Source organism: Nycticebus coucang, chromosome 6 (genome assembly GCF_027406575.1).
Source record: "Nycticebus coucang isolate mNycCou1 chromosome 6, mNycCou1.pri, whole genome shotgun sequence".
NCBI lineage: Eukaryota > Metazoa > Chordata > Mammalia > Primates > Lorisidae > Nycticebus > Nycticebus coucang.
In genome coordinates this window covers 90,157,685-90,173,686 of record NC_069785.1, presented here as the reverse complement: position 1 = coordinate 90,173,686, position 16,002 = coordinate 90,157,685, and the positions used below count along the sequence as shown (strand labels likewise).

The window sequence follows — 16,002 nt, the reverse complement described above, 5'->3', positions numbered from 1 at the left end:
CTTACGTCTCTTAGGCAATACTGAGCCACTAATGAGCTGGGGAGTGAAGGATCCAGCTTGCTATGGACGTTTGCCATGGCCAGAAAGAATCTGTTGGTAGTAGCCATTCTGTTCATTCAATCTCTCATTCTTCGTTCACTCAGCAGATATTCACTGAAAGCCCATATGAAAGACATTGCTATATCCAATGGATTTAGTAATGGCAAATAAGGTCCCCATTTTATGATACTTATAATCTAATGGGATGAAATAATAATGCCTTCATGCATTAATAGGCACAAAATAGCTGGGTGCAGTGGCCGTGCCTGTAATCCTAGCACTTTGGGAGGCTGAGGTGGGTGGATTACCTGAGCTCAGGAGGTTGAGACCAGTCTGAGCAAGAGCAAGACCCCCATCTCTAAAAATAGCCAGGTGTTGGGGCGGGCGCCTGTAAGTCCCAGCTACTCAGGAGACTGAGACAAGAAGATCACATTAGCCCAGGAGTTTGAAGTTGCTGTGAGCTATCATGCCACAGCATTCTACCAAGGGCAACAAAGTGAGACTATGTCTCAAAAAATGTACAAAATAGTATATAAGTTAGTCAAAATATAGTCAACAGTGGTAATGTGATGCAGACGAGTGCAGTAGGATGGCACAGTTTTGAACGAGTGAGTTTGCAAGCCTTCTCTGCAGAGGTGACATTTATGATGAGATTTGATACTAATTGCAAAGACAGTGAGTAGTGGGAATTCACGTGGACCCAAGACCTGTTTGTGCCAGTAGACCCAGAAAGATCTGTTTCTGCAGTGGTCCAAACTCAATAAGTGATTCTTCTGAGCCAGGACAATGAGTCTCTAGAACACCTTTGTTTATATAAAAAGTTGTTATTTATATTTAATACAATGAAGCCATCGGCCATCCCCTTAGTAGGAGTTCGGATTGGTTATCCAATCATCTGCTAGTATGGAAGGCACAGAAAAGATCTCAGAAGGCTGCCTGGAGAGTCAGGCAGGATGGGTTGTGTGTTACTAATAGTGACAGGGGGTGGGGGATAGGCCTGTGGGGTCCCAGCTCTTGCTGCCAGGTGAAATCTCTTTTCCATGTTGTTTATCACTACTCCATCCTCTCTAACTTCCTCTGCTTCAACAGCTGCTTATGAATGCACTCTCAGCCCTTCCCCCAAAGCAAGCTTTTCTGGCTCACACAGAGTAGGTTATAAACATGGCTTAAAATCAAAAGGTGGCAGGTGCCAGCTTCCAAGCTTCAGTCCTGTAGGGGTAGGACATTATGAAGTGGTAATGAAAGAAGGGAACGTGATAGCATCCCATGCCTGAGGGCTTTGTCTATGTACTTGGTGGCTGATCTTCTAGGGGGTAGCAAACCAGGGATCTACCTTTTAAAACAGTGGTCTCTGGGGGAGATAAAGAACCCCTGTCACCAGGAATATATCCGGATAGAAACACTTCCAAGAATTACAGAATCAGAGTTACAGAAGCCTCCTTTCGTGTGACTATTGAAGCCTAGGAGGGATCTACTCGATGAAAAGGCTGCAGCAGTGGTCTGGAAGAGAGCTATTTGCAGGTTGAAATCAGCTACCAGCAGGTTCCCGGCAGCAGAAAGAAGAAAATGCAGCAGGCGGCGGGAACTACAGAAAGGTAGAGAGGAAAGCGTCCAGGAGGGACACCTGCAGGTGGCAGAGAGAGCAAGGTCACAAAAATCTGTAGCAAAGACAGAAAAGCTCATAGCAGAATAATGTCTCAGAGGTTTCTGTAACATCCTAAAGAGAGAAAGACTGGGGCTGAGGGCCCATGAGCCTAGAACTCTCCCTGGCTGCCAATGGTGCCTCTTAAGAAAGAACTGATGGTCATCACCAGGGCAGGGTGCCCGTAACTTAGCATTTTATGGTTAACTAAATTGATCGCCAAATTCTGGTTCATATTTACATATTAGGTGGAGACAGGACTCAGGTGATCACTTGTTATATAATAAAGAAATGTGAGGAGGTATTTCCTGGAGCAGAAATATCTGCGTCCACGTGTCCCTGCAGGCTGTGTGCTGACCTGGCTGCTGCTCAGGCAAGGTCAAGCTTGCCCACTCTCATTAATGTAGAGAGAGAGAAGCAGCTGCTACTGTTTCCGTGGAAGGGAGTAGAATGATGACCTTGTAAAGAATGCCAAGGTGCATTTGCTCTTCATCGTTCATATTGTACGAGGATTCACATGGATGTGGATTCTGACAGACGCGAGTCGTCAAGAATAGCAGTTCTACAATTTATCGCTTTTTATGAACTATAACTTTTTTCTACAATGTTTTCTTCAAATGTTGCCACATACTTTTGTTGATAATGTGTAGATTAAAATTGATGGACCATAAAGACAAACATTGGAATTAAAACTCCACTGTGATAAAATAAAGCTTTATCGTCCTGTAATTCTTCACTACCGCTTAGTTTTCTCCTCCGGGTGCCAGGACACTGGGGCCCTGCCACCTTCACTGGCCACTCTTCTTGCTCCCTCCCAGCTCCCTTCACTTCCCACATTTCACCGTGGCGTCCCCCCATCTGGGTCTACCCTCTTTCTTTGTCATCTCACCCACTGCTTGATTTTAAACACCAGCTATATCTAAACATTTATCATTTTACTTCTCTCATTCAAACATCTCACCTAAACTCCAGATTCCTAAATTTACCTGCTTTCTTAGCCTCCGTTTGGATGCCTACTCTCCCAAATTTTGGCTTAAATTTTCTCTATCCCAGTTATGATAACCTTATCCTGTCAGCTGTGTTTAGGCCATAAACCTGGGAGTCATATTTAACCACTGCCTTTCTCCCCAAATTCACAGAAATTCTCAAAAATGGTCAGGCTTTGTCTACAGAGTGTGCCCAGAGTGTGACTACTTATCACCATCTGCACTGCTACTCCTGTGTGTCATCTCTAGCTGCTGCATCCTTCACTAGGGCCTCGCCACTTCTGCCCTGGACACCACTAGGCTCCTCCCAACTCAGAAGCCTCCCTGATTCTCTTAAAATGCAGGCAGATCCAGTCCTCTCTAGCCCAAGGCCTCCAGTAGCTTCCTCCGGGTGCCAGGACTTTTCATCGAGTGCATGACCTGTGAAAGTCACAGGTCTCACAGTGACCCCACAGTCTGCACATCTTCTCCTACCATTGTCCACCCTGCTGTCACCCTCTCCAGCTGCACCAGCACACTGCATGCTCTTGCTGTGTGGCCTCAGGTTTGCATTTGTCAGAATGCTCTTCCCCCCACATTCCTTGTGGCACTTCCTCATTCCAACCTTCCTTGACCGTGCTAATTAAAATTATGGCTGATGGACCATTTAGAAATATTTTGGTTCCATCCTGTCTCAATAAATTTAATTGTAAATAGAAAATAACAGCCACTACCAGAATAAAGAAAACTGAGCTTGCTGCTAAGTCCTGGCCACATCAGCAACTAAGTGGTATCCTTGGGCAACTTGCTTTTGACCCTTGAGACTAGGTTTCCTCATTGGCATAATGGGAATAATGTCCTGTCAACTCACAAAAGATAACGCATATTATAAACAATTACAAAGCATGCATTCAACTCAAAGTAATACAGAGCTGAGCTTGTACTTCTGAGGAGTGAAAACACCTTCATGAAAGAGGAGAATTTGACCCTGCACACTCTGGACAAACTTACCTTTCAGACCACAAAGTCCACACATGGCTGCAAACACTGTCGACTCCATTTCAATATTCCTGACGCCAGCTCTATATGCTCTCTTCAAGTAATCTAACTTTTTTTCTCTGGAAAGGAGCACAATGCTCCATCTAAACGACCTTGGCCTGAAGGAGAATGGAAAACGTTTAGTGAGTTGATATCCTACCACAGGAGCAGTGGCATTACCAGGAGGGCTGGGTCAGCTGAAATGCCAACACTAGGCTGTCTCTAAGTCTTGAGCTTCTCCCGGGATAGGAGAAATGGTCCTGTCTGAATCTTTCTGTCAGAGGCTGCGGAGCAAGGCTAAGGGGTGTCCCTGGCTGAGTGCTCCAGCTCGGGGGCCATTAGCCAACTGAGAGGCCGCAGCAGCCAGCACTGTGCCCAGGAACCTCATGACCTGGTGGTCGCTGAGAGAACTGCCCTTTGAGGAGAATCTCAGGTTGCTCCAGTGACTCAGGGTGGCCCAGGGACAGGTGCAGGGAGGAACAGGAGAGGCTTCCAGGCTCAGTGATGCTCCTGAACCACTTGAGGATCGGATGGTGGTTTGGTCACTGCAGCTCTCCACATGACTGTGGTGACAGTGGCAGCCACACACAGACAGCAGGGTGGTGTCCACCTCCCCCCTTGCCTTTCCTCGGGCTGCGGGCCACCCTTAGTGATCACGTCTCCTTTCCTGGCTGCCCCCGGTTCATTTATCACTAAACTTCACTTGTATCGACAAGTGGGGACAGAAGGATGGAAGAAAACCCTAACCCCCTTACTTCCCCCGGACTCTGTGTGCACCCAGAAACCGACCTCTTCCCCCGCCGGCCACTCCTGAGAGGGCCGGGGTTGGAGCCGGTGAGCTGGTAACACCCTGTCACTCTTCACTGTTCACACAAGGCTCTTGGGGGCTCTCTCCTGTCTTTTTCTCCTTTTCCTTCATTTCCTTCACACTACTCCCACCCTGGCAGTCTATTTCCCCTTGATCCTTCTGCTCTTTAGAGCTGCCTGCCCATACTGCTAACAGTGTAAATTGAAGCTGCTTTGAACGCAGATGTCCCGGAAGCCAAGCAGGTCACGTCAAGGGGAGGCTGCCTGGTCTGACAGGAGCAGACCCACTGTACCTTCAGCAAATGGAGACCTCATTATTTCAAAAAGTCAGAAATCTGGATTTTCATATGAAATATCCAGAAATTATAAATGTGGGCAAAATAATTTGCATTTGAAAAAGTACTGTGCAGGCCAAAGAAAACGCTAACTCCAACAGGCTGCCATTTGCAAGCTCCGCTTGAGCACAGGGTGGGCGACTCTCTAAGTGAAGGGCCTGGGGGCCGGCCTGGGACTGAGGGGCTCAACCCTGTCAGAGCCAATACCCCTCCTACTTTATAACAAATATATAGTGAAACCATGTTTACTATCCTGAACAATAATTTACAGATGATGTAACCTACCTCTGTACATAATTTTTAAAAATTCAATAGTATAAATTAAGTTTGATCCAAAGGGAAAATAAAATTTATAATGAAATAATATAGATTTTGAGGTGAACAAAATTACACTGCAAGATTTCCAGAAGGCTCCTCAAGGCATGATACCAACCCTGTGCAGATTTCTTCTTCTGGAAGGAGCAGGGTCTGTTCTTGAAGATTTGTATAAGAGCTCCTACTTAAAAGTCACCTTCAATTTGTCTCTGAACTGTTTGGGGACCCTTTACTCAGGACTGAGAGATAAATGCGCCACTCTGAAACTATCTCATCCCTGTGGGATCTGTTTCCCCAAACATTTCTTATTTCCTAGTTCCCATTGTTTCCTGGGGATCAAGTCCCTTGTCAGGTCCAGGTGAGTGGTGGAAACAGAATCAGCATATTTCCCTTAGAGGCATAAACAGAGATAAAATTCCACAAATATCACTAATTGCATTTTAGCATTCAATTTGTTCCTGGAGGTTAAACCTACTTTCAGTATAAATTCATTCTGGGTGTCTTTCCGCTGCTTATTATGTCCTTATGTTCTTAAGATTTAGTAAGTTAAAAAGGCTATTTCAGTTCCTTTTTAAATCCACAATTATTAGTTTTCTAAAGTGGAGTTTTTAATATAAATTATGGGTTTGAATAACAAAGAGTTGCTGGCAATTTTCTGTTGCCTTCAGAGTTTATAAATTATTCTCACCTTCATAAAAATCATAGGTACACATTGTATGTCCAACGAGGGTTGGGAAGTTGGAGATTTCTTTGCTACAGTTGAATAGTTCTTCAGCCAGATCCTTGTCAAGTTCAGTACTACGGGTGACAATGTTATCCAAGACCACCTGTTCAAACCAGGGCTTGAAGAAGGAGTCTACAGCTGTATCTGTTATTACTACAGTCCCAGGCACAATCCCTGCAATGCGGGAATAAATAAGCGATTATAGAAGAATACGATTTAGAGTTTACTTTTGATACATAGTGTGCAATCTATTCTGACAACATTAATTAACCCTGGCTGCTAATGATTCCCCCTATCTTCAACTTTAAAATTATTTTCTTTCCCAAATACCATTAAGTAACATTCAGAACAGGCATTTACATTTGTTGTCGTTCCAGATTCACATTTACAATGTGATGGGGTTTAAATTTCAAGACAAACATGATTCTTGGGCATGCAAATTAGTATCAGCCTTCAGGCTCAAATTTGAATAAATTAGGTCAGGAATAAACTAAATGAGACTGCCAGCAAGTAGCTTTCATGAAGTGACGTGACTTCTTAATATTTAATCTTCTCCACAACTCCTTGATTACTATAATTTCTTTGCATCTCTGTCCTCTTTTTCTTCTGATTCCTGTCACATTTGTTCCCTCCCCTCCCTGACTCCATGCAAATTAGGCCTCTTGGCTGACCCTCCATTGCTATGAAGTTTGGCTTCTCAAGGGAGTCGGGCTTACTCAAGAAACCATTTTCTGCCAGCTGTCATCCTCCCTGCCTGGGATGCCCTCTCATCCTCCCCCACACCTTTTCATCAGATTAACACCAACTCATTCTTCAAGTGTCAGCATAAGTCACCTCCCGCAGAAGGTCCAAATCCATGGAGGGAAACAAACAAGTCCAAAAGTGAAAAGGCAACACAGATAGGTTACATTAAATTTCCCCAGGCCCAGCTCTGACCCAGCTTTTAACTCAGTCTGCTTTCTATGTGGAGGATGAATAAGAAGATACGAGAAGATAGGGCCCTACACTTTCTCTGTCCTAACAGTCCTAACATTTGTCACATCTTTTATAATTACCACATTTGTTTACCTATCATTCTGACAGAACATAAGCTCCATAAAGGCAAGAACAACGTCTGTCTGCTGCAGTCCCCTAGTCTAGTGCTGTACCTGCCACGTTCATTACAGGTACGCAATAAAAATTTGGGGAATAATTGAATGATTCTATAGAGATGCCATGGAACATAGGTCTGTAAACTATAGTCCATAAGCCAAATCCCATTTGCCTTTGTAAATAAAGTTTTATTGGAACACAGCCACCCACACATCCATTTACATACTGTTAATAGCTGTGTCCAAGCTACAGGGGCAGAGTTGAGAAGTTGCAATGGAAAACACAAGATCTGCAAAGCCTAAAATATTTTCTATCTGGCCCTTTATAGAAAAGATTTGCCAATCTCTTTTATAGAGCTAAGTTTATCCTTCTGGGTGGTATAAATTTTGATACTGATCAGAGTAGAATTAATTACAAAACACTGTAGAAGATCCAGCTAGCAATCCAAAGTGGCTTCTGATGATAGAGCTTTAATGGGTCAAAATACTTTTTAAATAAGCCAAATAAGGTATGCATCAAAAATGATGTTATTCACATACTATCCTAATATTTAGATCTGTTAGAGCACTGATGTCATAGTTCAAGACTCTCAAAGACCAACATAATTATTTATCGGAGTACTTTATCACTGTCAAAGTGCGCTGGCTCATGTAAGAAGTGATAATATTAGCAAAGTAATTAAGTTGTACATCTTTCATCTCAAATGCAATGCTGCTTAAAACAACACAAACATGTACATGTTATGGATAAGCTAAGAGTTCTTAAAGAGAACAAAACTTCAAGATGAAAGTGTCCACACCAGTGCAGTGGTCTCATTTACCACCATTCATATAGGCCTTCATTGTGATATTGGTGGTAGCCATGCGCTGCACCATCATGTTGCCATGAAACCATCAGACCATGACCATGAGCTGATGGTCAGCAGAGTGCCTTGCCCATGCTGGACACTTACCAATGTCAAGAGGCAACCACATCAGCCAGATGCACAAAGCATAGATGTGGTCTATGGAGCTAGATCCTTGTATTCCACAATCCAAGGATCATGAGCAACCTTAAAAAACAATGTTATCTAATTCATCCCCATATGCATTGGTCCCTGCTATTGTTTATTTGAATGTTGTATAAACTACAGTGTACACGATGCCTTATCTAACACTAATTGCTTCTGTCTCTGGATAAATGTCCTTCTTTGTCCCATGTGTGAAGACCTTGGTTGGACTTCATTCCTGCTCCATAACTGCAGAAAGGCTTTTTGAACGTGTCTCTTCTAGGGGCGCTGCTTGGCTCAGCCATCTGTGGATCTGTGATACTGAACAGCCTACTTCTTTAGTTTTTCAGGATTTCTGAGGTCCCTTCTTGCTCCAAAAATGTGTAATTCTAAGATCATTTCTCTTAAAATATCAGCCCTTTATATAATGTCCATTCAGTTCACACTGTCAACCAAATTTTCCATTTACAATGCCCAATCTGTATTTGCATTTGATATGGTAAAATCGTACCCTAACAAGATCTGCTCCTTAAGAAAAGACTGAAGAAGGAGAGTTTTCCTAAAAACTTCACTTCAGCACATTCTGAAAGCAAAAACAAGGCCTCTTTACAGCTGCCTGTCCAGCCAAGGAAGAAGGGAGGTGAGGAGGCTCTGGGAAAATCTTGGGAAGTATCCCTTAACCTTCCCTAAAAGGCTAGCCTGGTCTCTTTCTGATGTACTGATACGAGACAGCCAAGAAAAGGGTGTAGTAACTGATGTGAGTTAAAAGCAATGTTTTTCTAAGACCTATGCAGTCTGCTTACACAGCTGATAAAACTGGCAAATCTTCATGATTTTTTTTTTACTTGAACACACATTTCTGTCACTAACAGAATTCCTAAGTATTAAAATTTACCCTTACCCTCAAAACATATTTCCTTGCAATTCTTCTACTTTTCCTCTTTTAAACACCTAAGATCATCTGGCAGTAGGCAGTGGGGTTTCTCCCTCTAGGTTTCCATGAAGAAAAAAATAAGAAAAATGTAACATGAATAGATTTCCTCAAGACTAGCCTCTGGGTTTCTTTTTAGGCCAACTGGGTTTCTGCTGAGCTCTGAGCATGCTGTTGTATTTTGGCAGCTACCTGAACACAAGGAAGCTATCAAGTCATCTCACCTATTCCCCCCCGAGGTGCCGATTCTGATAATAGTGACATCACAGCATCGTGCATGGTGGAGTAATTTGGTGAGTTCGTGAAGCATAATAGAAATGGAGGGGATGCCCATACCGTGCTGTTGGGAAAGAGAGAGTCAACATCCATCTTGCAAACTGATACATGAATGGGACATATTTTCTGCCTTCATTACAAGTTAACAGCCCTCAGATAAATTTACAGAGTTATTAAGACTTCGCCAGTGCTGGGGAAGACGTACGTCATCCCCAACTGAGGCCGTCGTGACAGGCTGATGGATGTGTCCATCTGTGCACATCAGCAGGAGGCATCTCCCCACCAGTATGGTTGACTTCACCCTCAGGGTCCTGAGCAGAAGACGCGGACAGAGTGGCGCAGGCCTGTTAGGGCAGTGCCGTCCCTTACCTACGCGTCAGGCTCTTTACAATGAACCTTTGTAAAAGGGCTTTTTGCAAGGTTGACTTGATTTCAGGAAATGTAATTTTGGCTGCCATGTCACCAGTCCTTTCCCACTGTACTTAATTTTGTTTGCTGATAATTCAGCAAACAAAAGTGAGCACTCAGAAAGATGCCAGGGTAGAAATATGGGTGAAATTCTCCTGACAATTAGAAGCCCATCGACCTTAAGCCTGGCTTTCTGCAGCATTTAGAACTGTACAGTCAGTCTCATCAGATGGGGGGTCAAAACAGGCTGGAGAGTTTAGTGACTTGGTTATGCTGCTCTCATAATTCTCCAGAAAGGTCCTCCAGACTAGTTTGTAGAAAGTGAGACTAAATTCAAAATCAGTGGCAACTTTGATCCTGATGTAACAGCAGAGACCATTAAGTGTCCCTCAGTGGGCTCTACTCTTGGACACAAAGACTCTGGAACACCGCTGGAGCTGTGACCATATTTTCACCTTCACTTGCTGCTTCTCACCATCAATATTAATCTACGGAAACGTTGAACCTCTGGCTTCCCCATTGACTATGCCCTGGCTACTAAGTGCTTTGTAAGCCTCCTGGGGCCAGGATCAAACCTATGTTGATTTGTATGTTCAAGATTTACAGGGTTGAGGTTTAAGTATCATTTTCCTCAAGCACAAATTAAGAGGATGAGTTACTATTTAATCTATTAGATTCCTTAAAAGTCAGATATATGATAAGTTTATGATTATCACTTTATGAGATATGGTGATAAAATGACAAATGGACTTGTGCTCTCACCCTTTCTCTCTTTCTCTCACATGCACACACACACACACATATACACACGCACGCGCACACACACACATCTCTCAGCAACTACTGGAGGGGGAGAATTTTCGCAGAAAGGGTCCCAACTGGGAATCCCACACCTCCTTAACAAGGCCTATTTCTACCTGGCTGACCTTGGCATGATACAGATTTCGGGTCTTTCCCCCAACAGGACAGTGGGATCAGTCTAGGGCCTTTTTCATATCTTATTCTGACTTTTTACTCCTTATTTATAGTAATTTTACATTTTTCTAAACCTTATCTTTTTGTCCTTACCCACTTACTATGCAAAAAGGGAAAAAAGCTGTAATCTGAACGTCCAGCAAATGTTAGTAGGAAAGGATTTGTTGAGATTGGGAGATATTCAGCTCACCTCCAACACAGTTATTCTCTAATTACTTATTGAATAAAAACATGAATAAATGAATGAATTCTCCCATTTGTGCAGGCTTCAAGCACTGTTGGCCCAGAGAGGAGATCAATTTAGATTTTCCCTTCTTTGCCCCAGGCTTTCAGCCATGATCATTCACACTCCATCACCAGGTACTGCAGGGTAATAGATGGATGGTGCCTGCTCCCTGGTGTAGGAGCTACTTACAACTCTGCTCCTGGATACTCTGTCTGTCCCCTGGCATGACTGCCTGCACCCCTTATGAGGGCTGTAGCGTCCAGCCCTGGACTGGACTCAGAACTAATAATGCATCAGAATACAGTCCCATGCAGAGGAGTGAGCATAGGAATTTTCACTAGGTAGCCATGTGTGACATATACCTTCATAAGTGCACCCCACGCTCAGCCCAAGGGGAAACGGCCCACGCATTCCCCAAAACTACAAATCACGCTGCTCTCATTTTCTCTTAGGACACTGTGTGTGTCCAGAGCTGTTAACATATTTTAAATTCAGGAAAGCAATTCACAAGAGCTCCATGGAAATACATTAGCAGCTTTTCAGCAAGCTTAAGAAAATTGGCCTCTGTGTACTAAAAGCTCAATGTTCCCAAAGCTGGATAAGGGATAGAAGAGAGAAAACCGTGGGGCAGTTTTTAGTTTGTTAATCCATTACCAACTAAAGAGAAAGGGGTGAGCTTTGAAGATTTTCCCCTTAACTTGAATAGCTAAGTGGTAACTAATAAACCAAAGCCTTGGTGCCTGCTATGTTCTGCCCTGAGGACTTTTCCCAATAATGAATGTCGTACCTGGACACTTTGTTTAATTATGTAAGAATGCAAAGCAGGAAGGGTAAAGAGCTCCTCTATTCAGAAGCTTTTACTTTTCTCCCTAGCCCCTGATGACCAGATGAAATGCAGCGCTGAGTACTTACACTGATGGAGAGGATGGGCCCGGTTTTGTACATACGATATCTGTCTGTCCCAGCACAGACATCTTTTATGTCTTCTCCACTTCCCTCCAACTCGAGCTCCTTGTGCATAAACAGTGCAAAGGCTTTCATTCTGTTGGGGCTCCCACCAACGCAGACAAACTGTTAATAAAAATAAGAACCTGCCATAGTAATTAGGCTAAGAATCAAGGGTCAGCTATGAACGCTAATGTTTTCATTTTATTTTTTAGTTCATTTACTTAAGAGTGTGTGTAGATGTCATGAGTTATGTTTATGAATTAATTTGTATCATTCATCTGTAAATAAGGTAACCAGGCACAAAGTTTTATGTACCAAATTAGTAAAGAAAAGCACAAAATCAAAGTGAGTGTTGATATTGTTTGAGGACGTATTTCCTGTTGTTTTTTTTTTTTTGGTTAAGACAGAGTCTTGCTCTGTCACCCCCAGGTAGAGTATAATGGCATCATCATAGTTCACTGCAAACTGCAAATCCAAGCGACCCTCCTGTCTCAGCCTCCCAAGTAGCTGGGACTACAGGCAAACACTATGATGTCTTGCTAATTTTTCTAGTTTTAGTAGAGATGGGTCTTGCTCCTCTTCAGGTGGATCTCGAACTCCTGAGCTCAAGCAATCCTCCTGCCTTGGCTCTTGGTGCGTTTCGTTTGTGGTGAACACCAACCAGCATCTTAATTGATATAGACAGCCTAGTGTTGGGCATGACATGATTTATGCTTAGGATGTACAAAGTTAGACAGTTAAACTTAGAAACTTATCTTCGAAAATGTGCTACATACCTCATTGCTGAATATCATGCAGTCACCTTCTAAGTCCTCCCTTTGGGAAGCTGTACAACACTGCTAGCCCCTTGTCCAGCCTTCAAAGCACTTTTTATAGGACGAGTTCATGAACTTAATTGTCTAACTTTGAACGCTAATGTGTTCATTTTATTTTTTAGTTAATTTACTTAAGAGTGTGTGTAGATGTCATGGGTTGTGTTTATGAATTAATTTGTATCATTCATCTGTAAATAAGGTAACCAGGCACAAAGTTGAGGTGATGACACCTCTGCTGGCCATTCCACAAAAACAGTTCCAAAATTGCTTTGAAAGATGGAATCAGTGCTGGCATCAGCAGATAGCTTCCCCAAGGTAACACTTCCAAGGTCATTATAGCTTTGAACTCTAATATTTTCACAGGTATTCAGCAATGATGTATGCACTACTCTTCCTAGGATGAGTTCAAAAACATAATTGTCTGACCTCATAAGTACCAAGACCATGGAACCTAAGTAATATGAAAGGAAAAGGAGAACTACCAGCTTTAGACATCCATGATTCTACAGACCCAATCATTAAGTTTTTATTGTAAAATACACCATGTTAACTTAAAGATTTAAAGGGATCATTTAGAAACTTTCCAATTTCTCATCCAGATAAAATTCTTATGGAAGAACCCTTCTTTTTTTTTTTTAGACAAAATTTCATTATGTCACCCTCAGTAGAGTGCTGTGGTGTCATAGCTCACAGCAACCTCAAACTCTTGGGTTTAAGCAATTCTTTTGCCTCAGCCTCCCAAGTAGCTGGGACTACAGGTGCCTTCCACAATGCCTGGCTATTTTTTTGTTGCAGTTGTCATTGTTTAGCACGCCCAGGCTGGGCTCAAACTCACCAGCCTGGGTGTATGTGGCCGGTGCCCTATCCACTGAGCTATGAGCACTGCCTGAAGAAACCTTCTTACTTTACATTTGGAATCTCACTGCAGTATTTCATCAACTCCAGTGCTTGTGTTTTTATTTTATTCACATTTTAACATCTTTGATTAGGATAGGCATTGCAGTTAAGGATGTCAAATCTAATAAAAGGTGGTCATAAAATTGTCTGGTAGTTGCATGTGCAACAGCTTGTTAGGACTACATGAGTCACAGGGAGCAGGGATGGGAGAGGTGGGGACCAGAGAGAGGAGCAGAGTGGTACCAGAGGTCAGCATGGACAGGAGGCAGCCATGGACACTCAAGCCCAGGAGAAAGCACAGCCCACAGAAGGCACCAAGTCCTCCGGGACTCTGAGCGCACACGGCATGAAGAGGCCTCAAAATGGAGGCCTGCCCTTGAGGTTAGGTAAACCTGGTTTTGAACCCCAACCTCATTGACAATTCAGTAACTTGCTTATTGTCAAGGATGTAATCTATGTGCTTCAGACCATCTCCAAATTAGGAAAATCACAGCACCTTTTAGAGGGTTTCATAAGGTGAAAATGGGATCACATATGGCAAAGGACTCTACACAAATTCAGGCACTTTTGCAGTGCAAAAGTAGTAACTATTATTTCTCATGCCACATAGCAATTTCCTGGCCCTATTTTGGAGCTTTGTTTTGGAGCTTGGTTAATTGGGTCTCTATTGCAGAATGTAGTACAAATAAAGCTGGTTCAAGTCCTCTAGTGAGGAAAGGGCAGTGGGTGGTATCTGGCTGATGTGGGCAGCATCAGGCAGAGGATCAGGGTGACTGGCGAGGTACCCACAGGGATAAAGAACATCTGTCTAAGGAAATACTAGTTGAGGTAGCAGAGTAGTCACTACCATTCACAAATGATTCACCATAACTGTTGGGTGGTCCATTACATGAGGCATTCTGTTTCCATTTAACAATAACTCCTGTATTGCACTCATTCTCAATTATGGGATGTCATTTATCCAGGCCCTCTGCTTCTCTTCTACCCTTATTATTGTCTTTTCTCTGCTTTCTTATGAGTTTCTCCAGTGGGGACTTGTGTTAGTAATGAACTGTAATGGAAGTCAGTCATGAAGGTTGGGTAGCAAAGAGGGTAACACCATGGTTTCATTATTATTATTTATGGAATTTTCTTCTTTGTTAGTATGGATGGTTAAGACTTGTCTAAAGATCTAAGTATAAGAACTTTTTAAAAAAAATACAGTGGTTTGAAAATAACTTCATTGTATGGTGCCAGCGAATGTAAATTACAACTATTCAGATTGACCATAAAACCAAAACAGACATGAGAATAGTATGTGGTTTGAATTCTTCTTTGAGCTATAGATGTTACTGTAATCAACAGGACTTTCTGAATATTTCTGGAGACATAAAGATGATATGCATGAACAGAAGCAGCTTCATTCTTGAAGACTTATTTTAAATCAGATTTACTTACTAAACATCACTTCTAGACACAATTTTTAGTCCGGCTGCTATAATAAGTAATAAATCATGGCTGAAGGCCACCAACCAACATTGACCTTAAGGGACACTGTGATTTATGTCACAAACAAAATGACCTTTTAGCAAAATGGTTTTAGCAAAGTTAGAAATCCATTGAGAAGGAGTCAGAGACATTATAAAAACATGTTAGGGACTTGGTTTAATGATTCCCAGATCAAACGCAATTCCAAATATCCCTACTATCTTAAAAGACTTACATTTGCCATGTTATAGTATTTTATTACTATTGCATTTTATGTATTTTCTATGTTAACAAAAACTATAAACATCTTCAAAATGTACTATATTACACACAATCTTATAATGATTTTTTTCATGTTACTTGAAATTTCTAGAGAGAGATTGGAGGGTACCTGTAATCCTAGCACTCTGGGAGGCTAAGGCAAGTGGATTGCTTGATCTCAGAAATTAGAGACTAGCCAGAGCAAGAGTGAGACCTCTCCCTTACAGGGTATAGAAAAATTAGCCAGGCGTTGTGGTGGGCACCTGTGGTCCCAGCTACTCAGGAGGCTGAGGCAAGACAGTTGCTTGAGCCCAGGAGTTTAAAGTTGCTGTGAGCTATGATGCCATAGCACTTTATACAGGGCAACACTGTGAGACTCTGTCTAAATAAATAAATAAATGCAAAATAGAAGGCATATTTGGGTGTTGGGTTTGAATAGGTAACTTGTAAAGATCCTCCACTATATTTTTAATTATCTGATTCTGTTCAGTGAGTAGGACAGAGATTGATTAGCCATTTATTTAAACTGTTTTCCTTTCTTTCTGGATATACAGCTAAACTTAACTTCTCAGTCTCCTTTCCAATTAGACGAGGCCATATGCCTGAGTTCCAGCTACTTAGAATGTGAGCAGAAGTGCTGAGTACCACTTCCAGTCCAAGCCCATGGAAATCACCCATCCTATAAGAAAGATCTTTTGATGATCCTACATATCACCTACTTTCTTCTGCTAGATAAGAAACTTAGCAAGTCACTCCTTGAAGGTGACAGAGCAACAAAGTGGAAGGAGCCTGGGTCCTGGCATAACCAGTTGGAGGAAAGCCATCCATCAACCAAGAACATCCACCTTGTACT

The 16,002-nt window shown here is 42.5% G+C and overlaps 1 pseudogene; it reads right to left on the bottom strand.

Annotated features, from left to right (window-relative positions):
• LOC128587509 (uridine phosphorylase 2-like) overlaps positions 1-16,002 on the bottom strand; it is a 33,457-nt pseudogene that overhangs the window by 8,221 nt on the left and 9,234 nt on the right.